This window comes from Sinocyclocheilus grahami, unplaced genomic scaffold, assembly GCF_001515645.1.
Source record: "Sinocyclocheilus grahami isolate Dianchi unplaced genomic scaffold, SAMN03320097.WGS_v1.1 scaffold123.1, whole genome shotgun sequence".
NCBI classification, from domain to species: domain Eukaryota; kingdom Metazoa; phylum Chordata; class Actinopteri; order Cypriniformes; family Cyprinidae; genus Sinocyclocheilus; species Sinocyclocheilus grahami.
The window spans coordinates 130,220-153,625 of NW_015505302.1; the positions used below are offsets into that span (position 1 = coordinate 130,220).

At 37.4% G+C, this 23,406-nt stretch overlaps 1 pseudogene; it reads left to right on the top strand.

Annotated features, from left to right (window-relative positions):
* LOC107590008 (E3 ubiquitin-protein ligase parkin-like) overlaps window positions 1–23,406 on the top strand; it is a 113,691-nt pseudogene that overhangs the window by 23,133 nt on the left and 67,152 nt on the right.

The following is a 23,406-nucleotide window of genomic DNA, read 5'->3' on the forward strand; positions in this document are numbered from 1 at the left end:
GAAAAAACATTATTACTTATATATATATATTTATATATATATATATAAGCCTTGAAAACTACGTGTTCGGTGCAGAGACTGCAAACAAGGCACTCTTACTCTCAGCAGGCTATGTATATGTACAACACATACAGTATATGAAGAGTTTGGTTCCAAAATGCAGTAAACGCCATTTTTAAAAACATTGAGTTCCTGCCAAAATCAGTATTGTATCTGGTCGGTATTTAAAAGTCAATTTTTTATTTTATGCAAAATTCGATATCCGCCGTGTTATTCTGTCATGTTTTCTCCCTATCTTTCCAAACCGCGACAAACGGTTTCAAATCGATTTAAAATCACCTTCGATTATGAACGCGATATTGCGTAGCTTGTCAGTGATCTACGGCTCTGTGTAGTAAATGCCGCTCCATCTGAATATTTATATTTTATTTTATATTAACATATCAGGAAAAAATTGTATTACTAAAACCTGCTTATTATTGCTGTTCTTTAGTACACATTCATAAGTGTTTTGAGACAAAAAACAAACAAACAAATAACCAGAAACAAAAAAATAACCAGACACATTTGCTCTGTTGCCCCAAGTCTAAACATGCATTTCATACATACAACAACTTGAATTCACTACTTGTATGATAAGCATGTTATGAATTAAAATTCATAAATGGAGAATAAAGTCTATACAATAAATGCTATACAAATATTATTATTATTATTATTATTATTATTATTATTATTATTATTATTATTATTATTATTATTATTATTATTATTATTATTATTATTATTATTATTATTATTATTATTATTATTATTATTATTATTATTATTATTATTATTATTATTATTATTATTATTATTATTATTATTATTATTATTATTATTATTATTATTATTATTATTATTATTATTATTATTATTATTATTATTATTATTATTATATTTTTTAGAAAACATTATTTTATTTTATATGACCATATCAGGAAAAAACATTATTACTTATATATATATATATATATATATATATATAAGCCTTGAAAACTACGTGTTCGGTGCAGAGACTGCAAACAAGGCACTCTTACTCTCAGCAGGCTATGTATATGTACAACACATACAGTATATGAAGAGTTTGGTTCCAAAATGCAGTAAACGCCATTTTTAAAAACATTGAGTTCCTGCCAAAATCAGTATTGTATCTGGTCGGTATTTAAAAGTCAATTTTTTATTTTATGCAAAATTCGATATCCGCCGTGTTATTCTGTCATGTTTTCTCCCTATCTTTCCAAACCGCGACAAACGGTTTCAAATCGATTTAAAATCACCTTCGATTATGAACGCGATATTGCGTAGCTTGTCAGTGATCTACGGCTCTGTGTAGTAAATGCCGCTCCATCTGAATATTTATATTTTATTTTATATTAACATATCAGGAAAAAATTGTATTACTAAAACCTGCTTATTATTGCTGTTCTTTAGTACACATTCATAAGTGTTTTGAGACAAAAAACAAACAAACAAATAACCAGAAACAAAAAAATAACCAGACACATTTGCTCTGTTGCCCCAAGTCTCATAACTAACTAACGGTGACACTTCTTTGCCTGAATTAGGAATACAGAACAGCACAAACCCACGTCTCGCTGCCCCCACATGGCTGTCATAAGCCCCATTCCTCCATAGTTCCGCCCGTGGCCTGTTTTATCTTTTGGTCCGTATGGACTTTCTGTCCCAACGCGTGGGCAGCATTACCACCTCTCCGCGTTCTGCTGCTGTTTGGGAAGACTGACTGACACGTCGCTAAGCAGCACCTGCCTTTTCTTTCCGCTCGCGGTGGTCTTCGGCGCTGAGAATCTGTTTGTCCATTGTCTCTGTGCCAGTGCTGCCCCATTCCTGAAACAGGTTCCAGCTCTAAGTCTCTAAGTCTCTCCAGAGAACTTTCTCCAAATATGCTTCTTCTCCAAGAGAAGAAGATGGCAGAGTTTACGCACAGAGCACGTGAGCACGTCATTTGGACCTTTGGAGATATTGGACTTAGCAGCACTTTCAATCAAATGCATTTATCTCCATCAGCAACTCCTAGCTTAAACATCCAGCTTTGGCTTCTTAAAAGATTTGTGTGCATGATATAGACACTTTTAGGCCAAGATCTTCAAATCCTACATCACTGAATTAGGCCTTTGGGGGGAAAACCTGCTTGTTATTGCTGTTGCGAGTTTCTTTGCGCTTTGAACATTAATAGAAAATAACCTTGGCTTACATCTCTCCAGAACACAATTATGAGAAAAACAGTTTTGACTATATTGCTGGCATTATAAATATCTCAATGTGCCCTAAGGCTTTAATTAGAAGTTTTAATTATAATGTTCAGGTTGTTCCCATTGCAATGAAACCCCCTGCCGCATAGATATTACATTACATTACAGACTTAGCATTTCAGATTTAATATTTGTCATACATTGTGTATCAAGTTGAGCTATTCGGTTGTTTTCCCCCTACCTTAAAAGGGTAGTTTGCCCAAAAATTTTAATTATTTAACCATTTACTCGCCTCATATAATTCTAAATTTGAATGTTGTCATTTTTTTATATAACACAAAAGAAGACTTTTTGCAAAAAGTGCACTGTTCTTTTATTAAATGATAATAGCTATTTGTCAAGCTCCAAAAGGAACCAGCAATGCCATAAAAGTAGTTCATATGGCTTGTGACTTATTATTATTATTATTATTATTATTATTATTATTATTATTATTATTATTATTATTATTATTATTATTATTATTATTATTATTATTATTATTATTATTATTATTATTATTATTATTATTATTATTATTATTATTATTATTATTATTATTATTATTATTATTATTATTATTATATTTTTTAGAAAACATTATTTTATTTTATATGACCATATCAGGAAAAAACATTATTACTTATATATATATATATATATATATATATATAAGCCTTGAAAACTACGTGTTCGGTGCAGAGACTGCAAACAAGGCACTCTTACTCTCAGCAGGCTATGTATATGTACAACACATACAGTATATGAAGAGTTTGGTTCCAAAATGCAGTAAACGCCATTTTTAAAAACATTGAGTTCCTGCCAAAATCAGTATTGTATCTGGTCGGTATTTAAAAGTCAATTTTTTATTTTATGCAAAATTCGATATCCGCCGTGTTATTCTGTCATGTTTTCTCCCTATCTTTCCAAACCGCGACAAACGGTTTCAAATCGATTTAAAATCACCTTCGATTATGAACGCGATATTGCGTAGCTTGTCAGTGATCTACGGCTCTGTGTAGTAAATGCCGCTCCATCTGAATATTTATATTTTATTTTATATTAACATATCAGGAAAAAATTGTATTACTAAAACCTGCTTATTATTGCTGTTCTTTAGTACACATTCATAAGTGTTTTGAGACAAAAAACAAACAAACAAATAACCAGAAACAAAAAAATAACCAGACACATTTGCTCTGTTGCCCCAAGTCTCATAACTAACTAACGGTGACACTTCTTTGCCTGAATTAGGAATACAGAACAGCACAAACCCACGTCTCGCTGCCCCCACATGGCTGTCATAAGCCCCATTCCTCCATAGTTCCGCCCGTGGCCTGTTTTATCTTTTGGTCCGTATGGACTTTCTGTCCCAACGCGTGGGCAGCATTACCACCTCTCCGCGTTCTGCTGCTGTTTGGGAAGACTGACTGACACGTCGCTAAGCAGCACCTGCCTTTTCTTTCCGCTCGCGGTGGTCTTCGGCGCTGAGAATCTGTTTGTCCATTGTCTCTGTGCCAGTGCTGCCCCATTCCTGAAACAGGTTCCAGCTCTTCTCATCTAAGTCTCTCCAGAGAACTTTCTCCAAATATGCTTCTTCTCCAAGAGAAGAAGATGGCAGAGTTTACGCACTTGCTGTCAGAGCACGTCATTTGGACCTTTGGAGATATTGGACTTAGCAGCACTTTCAATCAAATGCATTTATCTCCATCAGCAACTCCTAGCTTAAACATCCAGCTTTGGCTTCTTAAAAGATTTGTGTGCATGATATAGACACTTTTAGGCCAAGATCTTCAAATCCTACATCACTGAATTAGGCCTTTGGGGGGAAAACCTGCTTGTTATTGCTGTTGCGAGTTTCTTTGCGCTTTGAACATTAATAGAAAATAACCTTGGCTTACATCTCTCCAGAACACAATTATGAGAAAAACAGTTTTGACTATATTGCTGGCATTATAAATATCTCAATGTGCCCTAAGGCTTTAATTAGAAGTTTTAATTATAATGTTCAGGTTGTTCCCATTGCAATGAAACCCCCTGCCGCATAGATATTACATTACATTACAGACTTAGCATTTCAGATTTAATATTTGTCATACATTGTGTATCAAGTTGAGCTATTCGGTTGTTTTCCCCCTACCTTAAAAGGGTAGTTTGCCCAAAAATTTTAATTATTTAACCATTTACTCGCCTCATATAATTCTAAATTTGAATGTTGTCATTTTTTTATATAACACAAAAGAAGACTTTTTGCAAAAAGTGCACTGTTCTTTTATTAAATGATAATAGCTATTTGTCAAGCTCCAAAAGGAACCAGCAATGCCATAAAAGTAGTTCATATGGCTTGTGACACAAATATCTTTGTGTGATGAGAAGGCTGAAGTATAAAAACGTATTTCACTATTTGCCGAAAATCTTGAGAAGCATAAATACAATTACAGGAAAAAGTATTTTATTCAAAGTCAAAGGCAATAGTGAAGTTAAAAGAATATATTATGAAGCCTCTATAAATTGCAAAAGACAAACAATATATGAAGCCTCGATAAATTGCAAAAGACAAAGTGGACTTTTTTTTTTTTTTCCTCTCTGAATGCCAGGATATTAAATTGCAATATGTCTCTTCCATTTTGTTTAGATTTTTTGCAGTGGCACACATAATGATACCTCATGTGAATTATCTGGTAATCATTGGCTGCACTTTGAAAGGTCAGCGGCAAACAGGGTCAACTTTGAGCATCGCATTACAACTCTTCACCTGCTTGCACAATGCCTGGGGTAATGCTGTGCCTTCATGCTTCACTCCACACAGTTCAGTACACTGTGAAACAATAACACAGTTCACAAGGCCTCTAGGCATTAATTACTATTTATTACTTGGATGTTAGTAGTATTTTGTACTTTGAGAAGTAATAAATTATTCCAGGCACTTTCCTCAAATAGAGTACAAAAAAAAAGTTTTTTTTTTGTTGTAGTTTAGGAACCCTGATTAAAACCCTTATTTATTTATTTATTTATTTATTTATTTATGTTTGTTTGTTTGTTTGTTTGTTTGTTTATTTGCAATTTTATAGCAGTGATCATTAAATTAACATGAAAATCAAATAAACAACTAATTAGTGTATAAAATAAACAATTAAGGAACTTATTGTAGTTATTGATAAACTAACACTATCATGTTTTTGAAATGTTTTGTGTCTTATGGTCACCTGCATTCATTTGGTCAAAAAACACAAATTCTTCAAAAGCAGCAATATTGTCAAATATTATTCACATTAAAATGACTATTTTCTGTGTTTTCTAAAGCTGAATTTTCAGCATCATTGCTCCAGTCTTCAGTGTCACATGATCCTTCAGAATTAATTCTAATATACTGATTTGCTGCTCAAAAAGCACTGCATATTATACCATTTCATAAGATTTTTTTTTTCTCCATGATTCTTTGATTAATAGAAAGTAAAAAAAAAAAAAAAACTTAATTTATAGAAATTGTATTAATATGTTTCAAACATATTTAATAGGTTTTGCAATAAAAACGTTGGATGTTTCATATGAGATATTAATGCTTTAAAAGTGTACCAAATAATTTGTGTCTAAAGTGTAACTACAGTTGATATTTTCACAAAAGATGGTTTCCTGTCTAAGCAGACATTGATGTCACTGTGATTACTACTGTGTTCCCTCCATGTGTTCAAACACCGAGTATTTGCTGTGTGTGCTTCAACCCTGTTTTCCCTGGATGTGTGTCATGTTTGTGTTTTCATTAACTTCAGATGTCTATAATTGAGTGCGGTGAACGCGAGCGCAATCAACCAGTCAGGCGCTTTGAGTTGAATCTGTGTGTATCAGATGGGTCTCTGCTGGATACAGGAAGCAGAATCCTCACAGCTGGCTCACAGACACAGCCCTGTTTGTTAAACAATAATGTAATTAAGACTTTGTGGGACTGCGATGTTGATTCTCCTTCATGGAGAAAAAAAAATGTCCTGAGAGGGTGTTGAGGTGAGACTGATGTGAACAATGCGGGAGGTGTGTTGTTGAATAATTCATTGGCGTTTTTCTCATTAATCATTTACACTTGCAGTGGCTTGTGCGTGTGTCCGCGCGCATTTGTTTTGAGCGAAGCGCCAGGGGTCTGTGTGACCTTTCCTTGCTGTCTCTAGGCAGGTGTCTTCATGTAATCTCCGGGCTCCTCCACCACGGCACGGCGGTTTCAGCCCTCCGCCTTCCCTTCTCTTCACCCCCTCCTGCTCCCCCTGTGGACGAGTAATGATTTTCTTAACCTTTTCTCTTGCTTATTAAGGGCCCTGTCAGAATGTTTAAATGCTTATGCTAATCTGGCACGGTCAGAGTCAGGCGGAGGAGGGACGTTGTCCCAAAACAATTATGGATGGAGAGAGTGTCTTAATCTGGCAGAAGGACAAGGAAGTGTGTGTGACGGAGGTAGCAGGTAGAGACTGTGTGATGCTGGTGATTTTTAAAGGGATAGTCCACTTTAAAATGAAAATCTATCATTATTTACTCTCCTTTATGTCATTTCAAACCAGTATTGATGTTTTGCACTAGATTCTTACAAAAAAAATAAAAAATAAAATTTCTGAAGAATCTTTACACAACTCTATGTTCCATTAAAGTGTTTTTGTACGTTTTGGTTGTTTTAGGAGTTCTACAGTCGTGATCACTATGAACTGTTGTTATACATTAAAGAGCTATGTCAATATTCTTCATAATGTCTCTTTGTGTTTCAAGGAGAAAAAAAAAATCTGTTTGAATTTTGGCCGGTGCTCAATTGCTATAAAAAGTATGCATCATCTTGTTAAGGGGCTGACAAGATGTGAGACGTGCGGATCCATATGCAAGCTTTATTCACATCAGAGGAGGTCAGAAACACAGGCAGGGTCAAACAGTGGCAAACAGGTATATGGCGGGCAAGACACAAGAATAGTCCCAGGGCTAGCGTAGGTCAACAATAAGCAAATAAAATCAAAAGGGGCGCGAGTAGAGGGATAAGTCCAGGTACAAGGCAAGGTCCAGGCAGGGGCAACCAGTATCAAAATTGCGGGAAGACGAGAGGAGGAATACGAGAGACACAGGCGAAGATCAAGAACGAGAACACAGACAAGGCAAGACTAAGGTGGGGCTAAAACAAACTAAACGGGCTTCATAGTGTAGTTATCGCTAGGGGAGTGATAATCACTAAACAATACTCGGCAGAGGGAAGGGACAAGAGTGAGTGTTAAATAGGGAGTGAGTAATATGAAACAGTTGTGTGCAATCAGTGCTGTGTGCAATTAGTGAAACAGCTGTGTGCAATCAGTGCTGTGTGCAATCAGTGCAATGAATGATGGGATATGTAGTCCGGGGTGATGTGCAACAGTGTGTAGTGCGAGAGTCAATGAAAATGGAAAGGGTGACCTCTGATGGCTAGCAGACGGAAGTTCATGGACCGGATTCGTGACACATCTACAGGTAGCTACACTAAACCTAACCAAAAGTGTGAGCAAAAGCAAACATGAGATTAAAACCACATTTTCTGAAGCAACCATGCTGTTTTATATTGCTTCTACAAGTTTTGAGCTCTTTTATCATGTTTTCTGTTTCATGGGATTCATGCCCAGCACTTCGAAGTTGCAAGTGTAAGGCTGTACTAGGTGAGCTACAGTTTACTATGTCAGAAAAGCCGTACATATGGAGCTGGTTATGTGATACAGCCGTCAATATCTATTAGTTTATCAAATCGTGCACTATGTAAAAACTGTTTGAGGTCATAATTAGGGCTGTCCAAAAAAAATTTGAATTTCGAATATTCGTCGAATTTAAAAAAATCCACATTCGAATGCAAAAACGTTGCATTCAAATTTTAGGTGTGCGTTAAGGAGGTTGCCTTATCAGCGGCGCACGAGATGCGATGAAGATGTAAGTGTCATTACATTTTAATGTTTTTGTTAGCCTATCCAGTTGAAGCCACTAGATGCAGCGCTGCTGCGTTGTTGATTACAGATATTCTGTGTGATAGGCTTTCGGCCTTTTGTATTAAACTATGAATGCATACATGCTGCTGTTGTGTTTATAGTTGTTTAAGCAACTTAATTAATTATAATTGGTTTATAAACATTATTTTAAACATTATGCACTTTTTTTCACAGATAGTCATGTTATCTTATGCTCGATGTGCTCTCTTGTGGCCTCAGGAGAAAAGCCAAAAGCTTTTCTGTACCCTAACTGAAATTATGCATTTTAAATGCGAATATAATTCTAATTTTGATAATATTTAAGCACAAAATTCGAATGTAGTTTTTCAGCCATTTTGACAGCCCTAGTCATAACATAATATTGTGCAAAGAACCATGCAAAAAAGAAGTCTTTATTAATCCATAATCTGCCCCATAATCAAAATTTGTGCGGAAAGGAATAAAAGTTTTTGGTGTTTTACTGCCACTAATTTTCATCTCAGCTGGAAACTGCAGTTAATTGTATGTATAGGTACATTTTTGGAGTATTTCATGTTGAGTTAAAGGCATGTTTTGCCAGTGTTGTGGGGTTTTGTTCTATTTCTCTTTAAGTTGAACTGTCCTTCTTTCTTTTGACCCTTCTCTCATCACATTCCTGCCCTTTACTTGACTGACATCTATCATCTCTGTGATGTTCTGTCTGTTGTCTGTAGGGGCCGAGCTGCTGGGATGACGTCCTTCTCCCTAACAGGATTCATGGAGTATGTCAGTCACAAGACTGTGATGGCAGATTGGTGGTGAGACAGCAACAATTTTGTCATATTATTATGTTAATTATTCTTTTGTCACTTGCCTGAATAAAAAAGCACCTTAAACTAGTGGTTAGTTGGTCTCTGAGACTGGACAAGCTTGGTGGGCTGGACTGTTTTGGTGGTTTTAAAGGACATTTGAGCACTTATAAGTTGCTTAAGGCTCCACCAAGTCTCAAGATGTCCTTTTGCATTTACAGATATTGTTGGTCACACTTTTTATCATTACATAGTCACTTATATTTGACCAAAGTTGTCAACATGCTACATTCAACCAGAATTTACTCATTTTATGAAGCCACATTTTCAGTTGAGACACAGTTTTTATTGTGCCTTTTTTGTCCATCTAGCACTGGATTGCTTGGCAGAGAAAAAGGACCATCCATTAGTTGGACTAAATTGGTAGCATTATCCCAGCTGGGTCCAGTATTACCACCCTCATGCTGCAAATCCATAAAAACAAATGCAGTTGGGTTGTTTGAGACTCTTAGTGGGGGGTTGCAGGTAGGGGTGTGCGAGAACACGATTTTTGATTGTGGACGATTAAAATGTCTCCACAATCTGCTTTTGAAGATATATCGTAGTATGGTGCTGCAGCGCACATTCTATCAGTTGCAGTTCTGGCGCCTCCATCTTGGCGACATACATTCACATCAAATGTTAACTTGGTAGAGTTACACTTACAGGACACTGCACTTATTCGCAATCACAAAAGTACATTATTTGCATGTGCTTTAAAGCCTTGCCAGTTAAACATTTAATTTGCGTGCAGTTCTGACATGCACTTTTTCTGAACACGTACACCTGAAGCACACACACACTAAAAAGCCAGTCAAACAGAGCCTGATTGCTCTAATACTGTCAAAACACACAAGTTTTACATATAAACACAGTTGTTATGTCTAAAGTGAAAGTAAACTGTTGAGAGAAAAACGGATGCGTGCCTGTATATTAGATGCGTGCAGGTCTTAAAGTGACAGCAGACTAATATTACTATACATGCTGCCACTTGTCATTAAAGGGATAGTTCACACCAAAAATAAAATTTCTGTCATTATTTACTCACTCTCATGTTGTCCCAAACCTGTATTCATTTATTTTTTGTGCTGAACACAAAAGAAGATATTTGAAGAATGTGGGTAACCAAACAGTTGCTGGTCCCCATAGACTTTGATAGTAGGTAAAAAAAAATACTATGAAAGTCACTGGGGACCAGCAGCTGTTTGGAAAGACACCACATTCTTCAAAATAACTTTTATGTTCAACAGAAGAAATACATTTATTCAGGTTTAAAACAACTTGAGAATGAGTAAATCATAACAGAATTTTTATTTTTGGCTGAACTATCCCTTTTAATGTTAATAAAATAACAAAACACAAAGAGAAAAATCATGCACTGCTCTTGACTGAAGAACTTTAATACAGTTGCTTTAATGAGAATCAATGTATTATTTATACAGTGTATATAGTGTTTTATTTTTATATGTGTTCATTCAGTTTCTTGAATGCTACTGCTAAGTACACGCACTGTACCGGAGAAATAAAGCACTGTTTGATTTATTTGTATATTATGTGTATTTGTAATGTGTACCTTTGTTCTTATTTTTTAATAACAAAAATAAAATAATGACAAAGATTATCTTCACCCACTTTGGCCTAAATATCTGCCATTCTTTTTTTTATTTTATATTGTGCTTCCTTGTAAGGCGTTGTTTTTAAAATAGGGAACTTAGTTTGGCTGTACTGCTCAGACAACTTGCAGAATTGTAAAACCAACGTGGCAAAGAATCGTGATCAAATTGTGAATGGTGATTTTCCTGAAAAAAAAACGTGATACGATATTTTTGCCATATCCCCCACCCCTATTTGCAAGGCATGATTACATCTCATGTGTGCTTCTTGCAGGAGTTCTACCTGAAATGTGCTGCCCACCCCACCTGTGATAATGACACTTCAGCAGCACTAGACTTGATAATGCTCAACACACGCAGAGTGCCCTGCATCGCCTGCACTGACATCATGTGAGTGACGTTCGGTTTTTCCCATGTGTCTGTAGCTAAAGCCATCAGAGTGGTCGAAATTAGTTTCTTAGGCTACACAACAAAGAACCAATCAGACAGTTCATTACAACATTAATCTCACCACGTCCTAAACAAGCGTGATGCGATAAACCAACAAGCGCTATTAGCTTTTGTCTGAACCAGCAATGATTACAAAACATGTTGTTGGTTGCTTGGTTTCTATTAAGGCTGTAAAATTATTAAAACCTATAAATAAAACCTGTAACTACAAATATATATATATATATATGCACGCACACACACACATTGAATCCCCAAATTATTGTTAAATTACACTGAAAAAAAGAAAGTGTGGATTTACATTGAAACTATTTTCTTAGTTACTATTTTTACTATTTTCTTAGAAATTGCTAGTAAATTTCAAAAATAACTACAAAGAAACAAGTAACACGTTGAATTAAATTTTGAAATAGAAAGACTAAAATAGTGTTTTCTTGTAAAATGTACTCCAATAATCTTCTTATTGACCACTTTGAAACATATTCTATAGTGTAGAATCAACATAAAATAAGGATATATATATATATTATTTTTTTATTTTTTATTTTTTCCCCATTTACAAATACCTTTAAATTGTATATAAATAATATTATTCTTTTTGGGAACTTTTATCTCGCATATCTTTCTGATAGATGCACATTGGAATGTGCCGCAGTTATCCAGTCGAAAAAGAATATGCTTGAATATGTGCAGTGAATGTAATGTTTTGAAATTCATATTAAATTCATGTTCAGTTCAAATTTATATTCAGAATTCAGATTAAATTCACATTAAATGATTTTTTGACCTACTTAAATGCATCTTTATATGTAATTTCATAAGTAATTCTATGGTTTTTGAAAAATGAAATATGAAGTATATTGGTTGATTTAAGTGTTTGGACATTTAAAATATATGGGTTGTTTTGACCCAGCGGTTTGGTTCAAAACAACCCAATAGCTGAGGTTTGTCCCTTTTTAACCCAGCGCTGGTTTATATTTAACCCAGCATTTTTTTTAAAGTGTACTTTAATGTAATTTCTATTTAAACTTGTATATCATGTATTTAAATATTTGTAATTACAAAATTAGTTCCAATTTAGTGCATTTAAAATGTTAACTCTAAAAGTAATAATGACAAAAAGCCACTAAGACTCACTAACAAGCTGTCAGACAGACTGACAAAGCAACAGAAAATGACTAGATAGAAAAAATAACTTTCTACACAAAACAAATTTGACAGAGTAGTTTGGAGACTTTCTGATTGATCCATCAGTCAGAAAAGATGAAATACCTGCAACACATTGTAGAAGTAAACTAAAGATTGATACAAACATTCTGAAAGACAGGCTGCTCGTGAACATACATATGCCTCCTGCTGCGTGGCCCTTCAATCAACAGTGGCCATTTTTCCAGAAAGCACAAACGCTAAGTGTATCCTGCCAATGAAGGTCAGCTATTAGTGGGGCGGTCCTGCGGAAACGCTCCTACCTGCTGCTCTTGCATGGAGGGTCAGGCAGACGGCAAGCGCCTGGAGAAACCAGACAATGGAGCCCAATCACCAACAACCACCATTCAAATCAAGGACTGATTGAAGTAGCATTGCAATTACCTTCCTGAGTAGAGCTTTGTTTTTTTTCCCCCACTGTCCTCCACTCCACTCTTCTTCCTCCTCAGAGATCTCCTCCATTTGTTTAAAAGGGCACTGACAAGGACGCGGCCAGTCTCTTACAATAAAAGCGGGAGAGAGGGGTCAGAGAGGTGGATCACTGTGTTAGCAAGTTGACTTCCAGTCAAGTGAAACTGTGTTTGAGAGTGAAGGGGGACTTCTGGAGAAATGGAAAGAGAATTGGCATGAGATTTCAGACAGCTGGTTCTTTGCTTACTACACTAAAGTATCAGGGGTCTTTGAGATCATTTGAAGTTTTCCGAAGGTATTGAACAAGAAACATATCTAAACAAGCTCTCTACCCCTTCTCCCAGAAGCCCTCTCCTCATCAGTGTCCTTCTTCAAAATCTCATATTTCACCCCAAAGTCAAAATCAGAAAGACTATAAACCTCTTATTTTGGACCATTATGTTTATTACATTATTTTCATGACAGTTTATCACATTCCCTTCAAAAATGATTACCATAAGGGGGAAAAATATATATTCTTTAAATTGTGAAATATGTATAAAGTTTCTATTGGTAGTTGACTGTTTTATTGGTCGGTTTTTGGTTAAATTTGATCGGAATATTTGATTGAACATTTTAATTGCTTTTTGCCATGACTAGTTCCACAAACACTTGATTTATTATATTTGATACTCCCATTTTAACATGACTTTTCAAAAAAATGATGTGTGAATGATCAAATAAACCTAAGTTGCTTTAGTACAACGTTGGCAATCTTGAAATAGTATTATCAGTATAAAATGTACTCTTACGTTTATTAACAATCAGTAAAGATTTTACAGGAAAAAGACAAGCGAACCACAACCACGCGGAGGAGAGTTTTTCAATTATACTAAAAACCCTTTTACTTGCTAAAAGTCTAAACTTTCAATCAGACTACTGAAGGCATGTCGTAGATTGTGTATGACAAGTTTAACAGCAAAGCTATGAACATGTTGATAATTCTGAAGCCTTTTTGAGTATTTTCCTATTGAGAAATTCAATTATCAAATGTGATACAGTAGACTTTATAGGGTTAACAAACATTAAACATATTGACAAATACATAGAATTAGATCCACAAATTAATCTTAAAGTTTCACAAACATGAATTAAATTCACAAATAAATAAAATGAGATTTGAAAAAAAAAAAAAATTCACAAATATATATTTATGTCACAACCACAACTTTGCCAGGCATTTATTTGTGAATTTGTCCTGTGCATTTGTAGATAGCTGCACGCATTTGTGAATCGCGTCCTGTGCATTTGCGAATTGTGAAACATTTCTTGCGTCAAGACGTGCTGACAATCCACAAATACGTGGACTCCACCCACCGTCTACTCAAGCCAATCAGATAACAGCCACATTCGCTGACCAATCGTAGAACGATCTTGCTATAGCCAATCACGTTTTGCTTTACAATCAGGGCGGTCTCGTCCTGAGATAACTTCATTCATCTGCATTGGCTTAAATAGGTCATATAAGGGCATCGTTAGATCCACATAGCAGCTCATATACATCGACTTGACTGAAAAACTGGGAAATGCTGTTGGCTGTTGTGTGACGGCAATTTAACCTATTACACAAACAAATGTTTATTATGAGGTTGAGTTCAGTTATTTATTAGTCAGTTACTTATTGACACTTTTATTTCCATATTGAATAAATTACGCTTCCATATCGCGTTTGAATCCAGTATGTATCCCATATAGCCGTGATTTAAAGCTTTCTCTGGCATTTTCAGCATTTTCTCAGTTTCGGAACTTTCACGCTTACTAACACATACAGCTGTTCCCTCACCACAGTGCAACAGTGAAAAGGGACCCCTGTCAAACAGTGTCACTGTGACGAGTGGGTGCGGTGCCGAGAGCCGTGGGAACGGAGCGAGTCTCACGGAGGAGCTCCGGAAGTATAAAAGGGAGGAGTGACGACCGTATTGGACGAGAGAGGACCAGGCCTGGAGTTTATTTTGTGTTTTGGTTTTGTTTGTGCACAACAGTCGTCCGCAAGGGGCTGTCACGCTATTTTGTGTTTGTTTATTTTATTAAAGTTTGTTTAAATGTCGGCTGGTTCCCACCTCCTTCTTCCCGATCTACAAACATTGTTACATTGGTGCCAAAACCCGGGAGGAAGGAGGGACACGCTGTCAGAGAGCCCTCGCTGCTGAGGGGGATCGTGGTGCTGAGGAGATCGGGCAGCAGGAACAAGCGGAGAGACCGCTGGTGGCTGCCCGAGGCAGTGGTGCTGGAACTATGGAAGACGAGGTGGGACTGAGAGCTCGCTGCCGCGCTCCTGGGTCAAGGAGGGGTGGCTGCTCAGGCCTGGAGTTTATTTTGTGTTTTGGTTTTGTTTGTGCACAACAGTCGTCCGCAAGGGGCTGTCACGCTATTTTGTGTTTGTTTATTTTATTAAAGTTTGTTTAAATGTCGGCTGGTTCCCACCTCCTTCTTCCCGATCTACAAACATTGTTACATTGGTGCCAAAACCCGGGAGGAAGGAGGGACACGCTGTCAGAGAGCCCTCGCTGCTGAGGGGGATCGTGGTGCTGAGGAGATCGGGCAGCAGGAACAAGCGGAGAGACCGCTGGTGGCTGCCCGAGGCAGTGGTGCTGGAACTATGGAAGACGAGGTGGGACTGAGAGCTCGCTGCCGCGCTCCTGGGTCAAGGAGGGGTGGCTGCTGTCCGTGAGGGAGCGGAGGAGTCGGCCCCGTTCGCCAGGAGGCCGGAGCCTGCTGCCATTCGCCATGATTGGGGAGGAGCAGGGAACGGGGGACTCGCTGCCGGCTGCCCTCAATAGGAGGAGCCATCGCTGTCCGCCAGGACGCGGAGGAGCGGTGGGCCATCCACCAACGATGTCCAGTACCATCGCATGGCACCGCGAGTGAGAGCCTCTCAGCCGTTTGAGAACCAAGCGGCAGTGTGTCCGGGGACCGGACCGATAATTTTTTTTCCCCTCTCTCCCCTCTCTCGTATCTGTCTCTCCTCATCCTTCCGTCTCCTTTTCTCTCGCCTCGTCTGTCTGTCCTTACCCCCATGTACGCCGCGGCCGCCGTGATCGGCTCCCCCGGAGGACTGTGTTATAGTCACGTTCCGAACATTGTTTAAGTGCCATACACCGCTATTGCGGTATTTTAAAAATTCATATCATAACAAAAATAAACACCGGTATTTGGTATGAACCGGTAACGCCCAGCACTATGTGGACAGACACCAAAAGCAGCAACAACAATTTTATAGTATGATGCAAAGTTGCGTAACTGTACACTGTAAATGTGATTCAGGCCTCACCATGTCTTCCAGGACTCCGGTGCTGGTGTTTCAGTGTGCCGAGCGTCATGTGATCTGCCTGGAATGCTTCCACCTCTACTGTGTGGCCAGACTCAATGAGCGACAGTTTACCCAGGAGCCGCTGGTGGGCTACTCTCTGCCCTGTGCAGGTAAACATATCTTAAGTGTTCACCAATGTGAATGGCTGTTAGTGTGTGTGTGTGTGTGTTTGTGCGTGCCTCTGTATTTGGTGTGTTTGTGTGCACTGTGTTTGGCAGTGATTGATGGTGTGTTGGTGGCTGCAGTGAAGAGGAGATACTATCAAATTGTTCTCCTTCACTGTCTCACGCACACAGTCACACACACACACACACACACACACACACACATACTCTCTCCGGGCCCTCACTGTGCCCGCATTGTCCCACCACATCCGTTAATGCCACCTGTTAATGGGGCTCCGGGGAGAAGCATTGACCCCCCTATCAGCCAGAACACCCCACCAATCTCTCACGCGCTGTATCTCTCTGTATCTACTGCTGTCTTGCCCTTGCACTCCCTCATTTATTTTGCTGCCATTCTCCACCTTTCATTTTCTCTTTCACTGATATTTTTTGTCTCATTTTTGTTCTCTCAGTGCTTACAGTTTTGCTTTGGCTGCAGCCGGTAAAGACAGTCAAACAAAACTGAAACTAAATTTAATAATTCCAGTTACATGTGATTTAATTATTTATTATTATTATTATTATTATTATTAGAATAATTAATTCCAATACTTTTTTCTAACATTATACTAAGCAAAAATACTAAACAATATTTTTTAGTAACATATTTTTTTTTTTTTTTTTTTGTTTTTTTTTTTTTTTCTTTTTTTTTTTTTTTTTTTTTGGAGATGGAGATGGAGAAATTATTTTTTATTTGTAAAATAAATATTTGAATAAGAAAATTGTTTTTATAATACATTGAAACTTACATTAATGGCAGAATTTAAGTTGTTTTATTTGTGGGTAAGTTAACTGAAGGATTAATCAACTAATCAGGTAATAGGTGATAGAATAATTGTTTAAAAAATCCATAGATTAAATGACTAATTGAAGAAATAATTAATAGATTAAAAAAAGCAGCACACCTGTTTTCAACACGGATGATGATGGTGATGATAATAATAATAATGATGATGATAAATGTTTCTTGAGCAGCAAATCAGTATATTAGAATGATTTCTGAAGGATCATGTGACTGAAGTAATGATGCTGAAAATTCAGCTTTGCATCACAAAAATAAATTAGATTGTATAATATATTAAAATGGAAAACAGTTTTAAATTGTAATAGTATTTCAACTGTTTTACTGTATCAAATAAATACAGTCTAGGTAAACAGACAGATAGATAGATACACACACACACACACACACACACATATATATACAGTGTATATATATATATATATATATATATGTGTTTGTATGTTCTGTGTTTTTGTGGCCATCTATCACTGTGTGTCTGGCTGCAGACTGGAGATTGTGTAAAAAGGTCAGACATCAGCCTCAAATGCCATTTCCACTTTTAAACAACTTTGAACAGTCCAGCCAAAACATGCTTGTCCAAAAGGTGCAGATGAAAGAGGCCAGTCACATCCACAAAATGTGAAGAAATGATTGTCTGCCTCCGATAAACACAACTGTGTGAGCTTCAAAAGCTTTTTCTCTGAAAATCCAGTGGAAGCCAGTGCACCCTTAACCTTCTTTTGAAATGAGCTTTAACATAACACCATATTACAAGCTGACCTCAAAGGCACAAAATCTCCACTTAACATTTAGTCACACACCTTCGGTGGAGGAGAGCGCATGGCTTCCTGTGCACGGCACAAGATCTCCTCCTCTCCTGTTAATAAGTTGAATTTTACTGATGCAAATGTGCTGAAAATTACAGCAGTAATTTCAGCAGTAATGTACCTGCGCTTGGCTCTACACTGAATCATGCCATTATTTTGAATGGGTCACAATGTATCATGACAAATCAAATTCCCCTTCAGGAACTCGAGCTGCGTCGAGTCGCTTTGGGAACGCCCTTGCGTGACCGTGTTCTGAAGCACGTGTCAAATCCGTCCAATGGAGCAGCTAGACATCACGAGCAGGGTGACGTAAGCACCAGACGCTGCGTCTCTTTGCCATACTCCCTGCATCCCTGCAGGCGCTACTTCATCGAAGTACTATTCAGAACTATTCTAATCGTACTTCACCCTGCTCGTGACGTCTCGCTGCTCCATTGGACGGATTTGACACGTGCTTCAGAACGCGGTCACGCAAGGGCGTTCCCAAAGCGACTCAACGCAGCGTCTCGTTCCCTCTGGGAACCATGATTACATACGTAACCTAGACACGTTTTCTGTGATCTTTTAAAACAAGAATTATATGTACTATGTAAACATGCTCTACTGAAATATACAGAACTCCACAGACCAAAAAAGGCCATAACCAATAATAAACCATATGGACACGTAATAAGTAAATTAGATGCATTAAAAACCTCAATACCACTGTAAGAAATCTAATCTAATATAATCATTTTTCACTGTTGTGTGCTGTCACATTCACAGATTTAGGAACAGTCTATCAGCTTTATTTTGTAGTCATTTAAGCCATTAAAGATGCTTATTTTGTTAATTATACTCACTGAAATGAAGAATCGTCAGTGTCATTCTAGCACCCGTTTCTAGAACTGTTTGACTCTCAACAGGATGACATTGGAGAGTCTAAGCTTTTTCTTGCCTATTACAAGTTGATTGAAAGTATAAACAAGGCTTCAGATGCACACTCCACCACGCTCCGCCACCCAAACGCCCCCATACATCCTCTGCTACTTTGCTCTGTTTATTAAAAGTTATATATGCGGGTGGGTTTTGAGCACACGTACATCAAAAGTATGAATCATACCACTTGTACTGACATTTGTATATTTATCTGTATATGCACACATTTCATGTTTTGATGCTTCATTAATTTTATTATTTTTTTGTGTGTGTTAACTTGTGCATGTTGCCTTTAGGTGCTTTCTCTCCCGCACACAATCCATACAGTTTTGCTTTGTATAAATTAATGTATTTATGTTGAATTGGCTCCCAAACTAAAAAATGACCAAAACATCTGTATAAAATGACAAAATTGTATTATAAAAGCAGTCCACAAATTTACTCCAATTGCTAAAAACTGACAATCAATCAATCAATAAATAGTCAATCACAGAAATAAACTGCATTTTAAAATATATTAAAAAGAAAACAGTTATTTTAAATTTTAATATTTCACAATTTGTTTTTACCATATCAAATAAATGCAGGGATGGAGGAATGGATGGATGGATGGAAAAAAGTATTATAAAAGTAGTCCAAAAGTAGTCTCATCTGATCTGCCCTAGCTCTCCTTTGTGCATTTATGAGTGAAATAACAGTGTCCAATTTGTGAACGATTCCTTCACTTGAGTTAAATCTTTTGGTAACACTTTACAATAAGGTTCATTAGTTAACTACATTAGTTAACATGAACTAATAATGAACTGCACGTATACAGCGTTTATTAATCTTTGTTAATGTTAATTTCAACATTTACTAATACATTATTAAAATCTTGTTAACATTAGTTAATGCACTGTGAACTAACATGAACATCTGTATTTTTTATTAACTAACGTTAGCGTAGATTAGTAAATACAGTAACAAATGTATTGCTCATGGTTAGTTCATGTTAGTCAATATATTAACTAATGTTTAACTAATGAACCTTATTGTAAAGTGTTACCAATCTTTTTAATGATTTGTTCACAAATCAGACGGATCCAGTTTTTTAAGTTTACTTCCTTTGTATTCTGTGGAGAAAAAAAAAAAACGTCAAATGAGTATGGAACATGAGGCTGAGTAATAATGACATTAACTTTTGGATGAAATGTCCTATCTAATTTACTCTAAATGTAACATGTATGTATTTTCTAAATGCATGTTAGTCTTAAACTAATTAATATACAGTATGTATGTATTATGCATACATAGTCACTAATTCTGTTTCATTGTGCTTTTAAACTATGGATATATGCCAGCTACACTGTATGAAATTTTCTCTAATTTTTGATGAAATTACACTTTTTATATATTTTACATTTACATGTATTATCATTCCTATCATTATTTCAGGCATAGGGGGCCGCCTCTCACAAAAAAAAATAAAAAATTAATAATTAAAAATTCACAGGAATGCCCTCCAACCCACCTGCGGGTCCCGATTTGAGAGTTAAAAAAATCTGATCATCCTACTTCTAAAGAAACTCTTTCTCTCTCTCTCACACACACACACACGTACCAATTCCCAATTTGAGTAAATGTGACTCAGTGAAGGGTTGGCTGCATGTCTCTGTGTGGGCACACTTATCAGACAAGTGATATGAGCAGAGTTGCATGTTAACTGGGCTCATCCGCCGATGGCTGGTGCGATGCTAGATAAGGTGGAATTGCTGCAACACCTGTTGGAGGCAACCTTGACATTTTATCAGCTCAGAAAAATATCCTTAAATACCGCAGACTGCCTGCAGCCACTCCTAACACCAGTCAGAGAGTCAACTCGGGGAAAAAAATCCAACTGAAACTTCTTTGCCGCTCTGCTTGGATCACTTTAGCTCATGCTAGTGCGGATCTGGGAACGATTGATGGTCCTTTAGGAATATATATGTTGTATAACTGATTAATGCTTCAGCAGGACCGTGCATCGAGTTCGGAGATTATCATGGAAATCCTGCTTCTGGTCTTTATTAGTATTCATATAAGGATCAATGTCTTTGTTGTATAAATAATCCATGGTAGACTGCTATCCACTTTAGATGAATAATCCTAGAAATTTGTGCATGGTACATCAGTATTCCTGTATGGATGGCGTGATCTGGTGTAAATTTATAGGCTTGTTGGCATTTCTATCAACTCTTTGCTCTATCTGTAAGTTTGTATGTCTCTGTAAAGGCCTGTGCTGCTCCAGGTGTTCTGGAAGATTTTCTGGGAAGATTCATGTCCCTTCTTACAAAGTCATGAAAATAAAATAAACAGTAAAAGCGTCACTTCTTGGATGAAGGAAGGTGGCATTAGTAGGGAATCAGGAAGATAAGGCAAGCGAGAAACACAAGCACACACAGCACAAAGGGGTGAAGGTTTGGCTGGTTAAAAAAATCTGATTTCTGCAGTGTTTATATACGGAAGTTCTAAGCGGCCATGCAATATAATTTTTTTCCTTCTCGTTTTCTCGTTATAACGACTTATTTTCTCGTGATATCGGCATAACGAGTTGTTTTCTCGTTATAATGACTTAATTTTCTCGTTATCTCAAAATAACAAAAGTTGTTTTCTCGTTATAACGACTTCATTTTCTCGTGATCTCTCGACAAAGTAATTTTTTTATTTTTTACAATGATTGTTTGATCTACTTTTGCTATAGTAACGAACTCAACTTTGACACGCATCTGATGGACAGATAAACCATGCGCTCTTACTGTAGCCTAGGTCGTGGATATTTCAGCAAATTTTGCTTTTTCTAGTAATAACGTCAACAATACAAAAATAAAGGCTGATCAATCACGGTTGATATTTCCAGAGACAGTACGCTAAACATTTTGTTTGTGTAATTAGCATGTTTAAATGGTCAAAGCAACACCGCAAACACAGGCGGAGCGCCTTCAGGATGCAGAACTATTCTAAAATCTTTTAGAGCTGCTTGGATTCAACTCACTTTTAATTTTCCTTTTATTTGAAAGAAAATTATATATAATTTGTAATTTTTAGTAGTCATTATATGCTATGACTGATATCATGTGCGTTACAAACTTCTGTTTGAAAATAGCGTTCATGTGTAGCTATCTGTATATGTATGTGTGTTTGTGTGGTTTCCACAAAGAAATGTAGAAAACACAAAAGATTACAACACTGTAGAACATCACTGAATTAAATTAGCCTATACACTTTACATATAAATCACATTTCTTATCAATATACATTTAATGATTAATAAAGATTAATAATAAGGAAAAGAGGCACATTACAAATAGCCTACGTCGTTGAAGCCCGTCCTACTGTAGATAAACAGATCTTATTAACTAACAATAATGTACCTCAAAGAAGCACAAATAAAGATATAGGTGCAAACAGAATACAGTGACGTCAACCTTTTTAATAAGCAGTTATTATTTTATGGCACAGAACGCGTTGGTGAAACTCATGCATCTAGCAAGAACTTAATGCACAAAATAGTTATATTGATTCAAGCATTTAACATTTATGAATGAATTAAATGTCAGTAGCCTAATGAACAATACTGTACAAATTATAGCAATCACGAGGTAGGTCCTATTCTATCCCAAACGTGATTCAGGTCAATAGTGCCACCTGTTGGTGCAGTTTTGTAACTTAGAGAACAACATTTGTTATGTTGAGATCACGAGAAAATTAAGTCGTTATAACGAGAAAACGTACTCGGTTACTAACGTAACCTCGGTTCCCTGAGATACGGGAACGAGTACTGCGTCTTGCTTAAGACGCATATGGGAAAAGCCTTTTCTCTCCTGAACTGAAGCCTATTACATTCACGCAGTGAAACTACACGGCCATTGGTTCATGCAGGGCTTTAAAAACGAACCAATGGCACGGCAGCGGAGCTGCACGAGCCTATGGCGACGAAGCCCGCCAAAGCCCGCCAGAATGGGCGGGGCATCTGGCTATATAAGCGGGCGCTCGCCACAGGATTCTCAGGTTTACTTCGACTGAAGCAACGAGGTTACGTCAGTAACCGAGTACGTTCCCTTTCGAAACTTCACTCATACTGCGTCTTGCTTAAGACGCATACGGGAGCAGTTCAATCACGCCATGCTAGAAAGATGAAGCTAACAGGTGAACAATACCAGAGAACTTGGGTGTGGCACGGCCAAGGGCTCTCTGTCATGTCTGTTTACACAGTGCGTGCCAATTCAAGCAGAAAGGATCCTGGCCTGTAAGGCCGGGACTTCCAGGTTATAAAACCTCGCAAATGTGGACGGCGAGGCCCAGCCAGCCGCCTCACAAATATCCGCAATGGACACACCACTGGACCATGCCCACGACGAGGCGATGCCTCTAGTCGAGTGGGCCCATACGCCAATGGGGCATTGGAGGTCCAAGGAAGAGTATGCTAGGCTCTGCTAATTCGGAAGTGAGAGGGTCTTTGCCGCAGTTTAAACACAGGCGGAGAAAAAAGACAACTTTACGGCATAGAGGCATGGCCGATCGCTCGACCCCTTTGCCCCGCTGTTTTTTCCTCACAGGTCCCTGGGAGGAAGAAAACGGGAGGGCGCGGGGGGCGGAG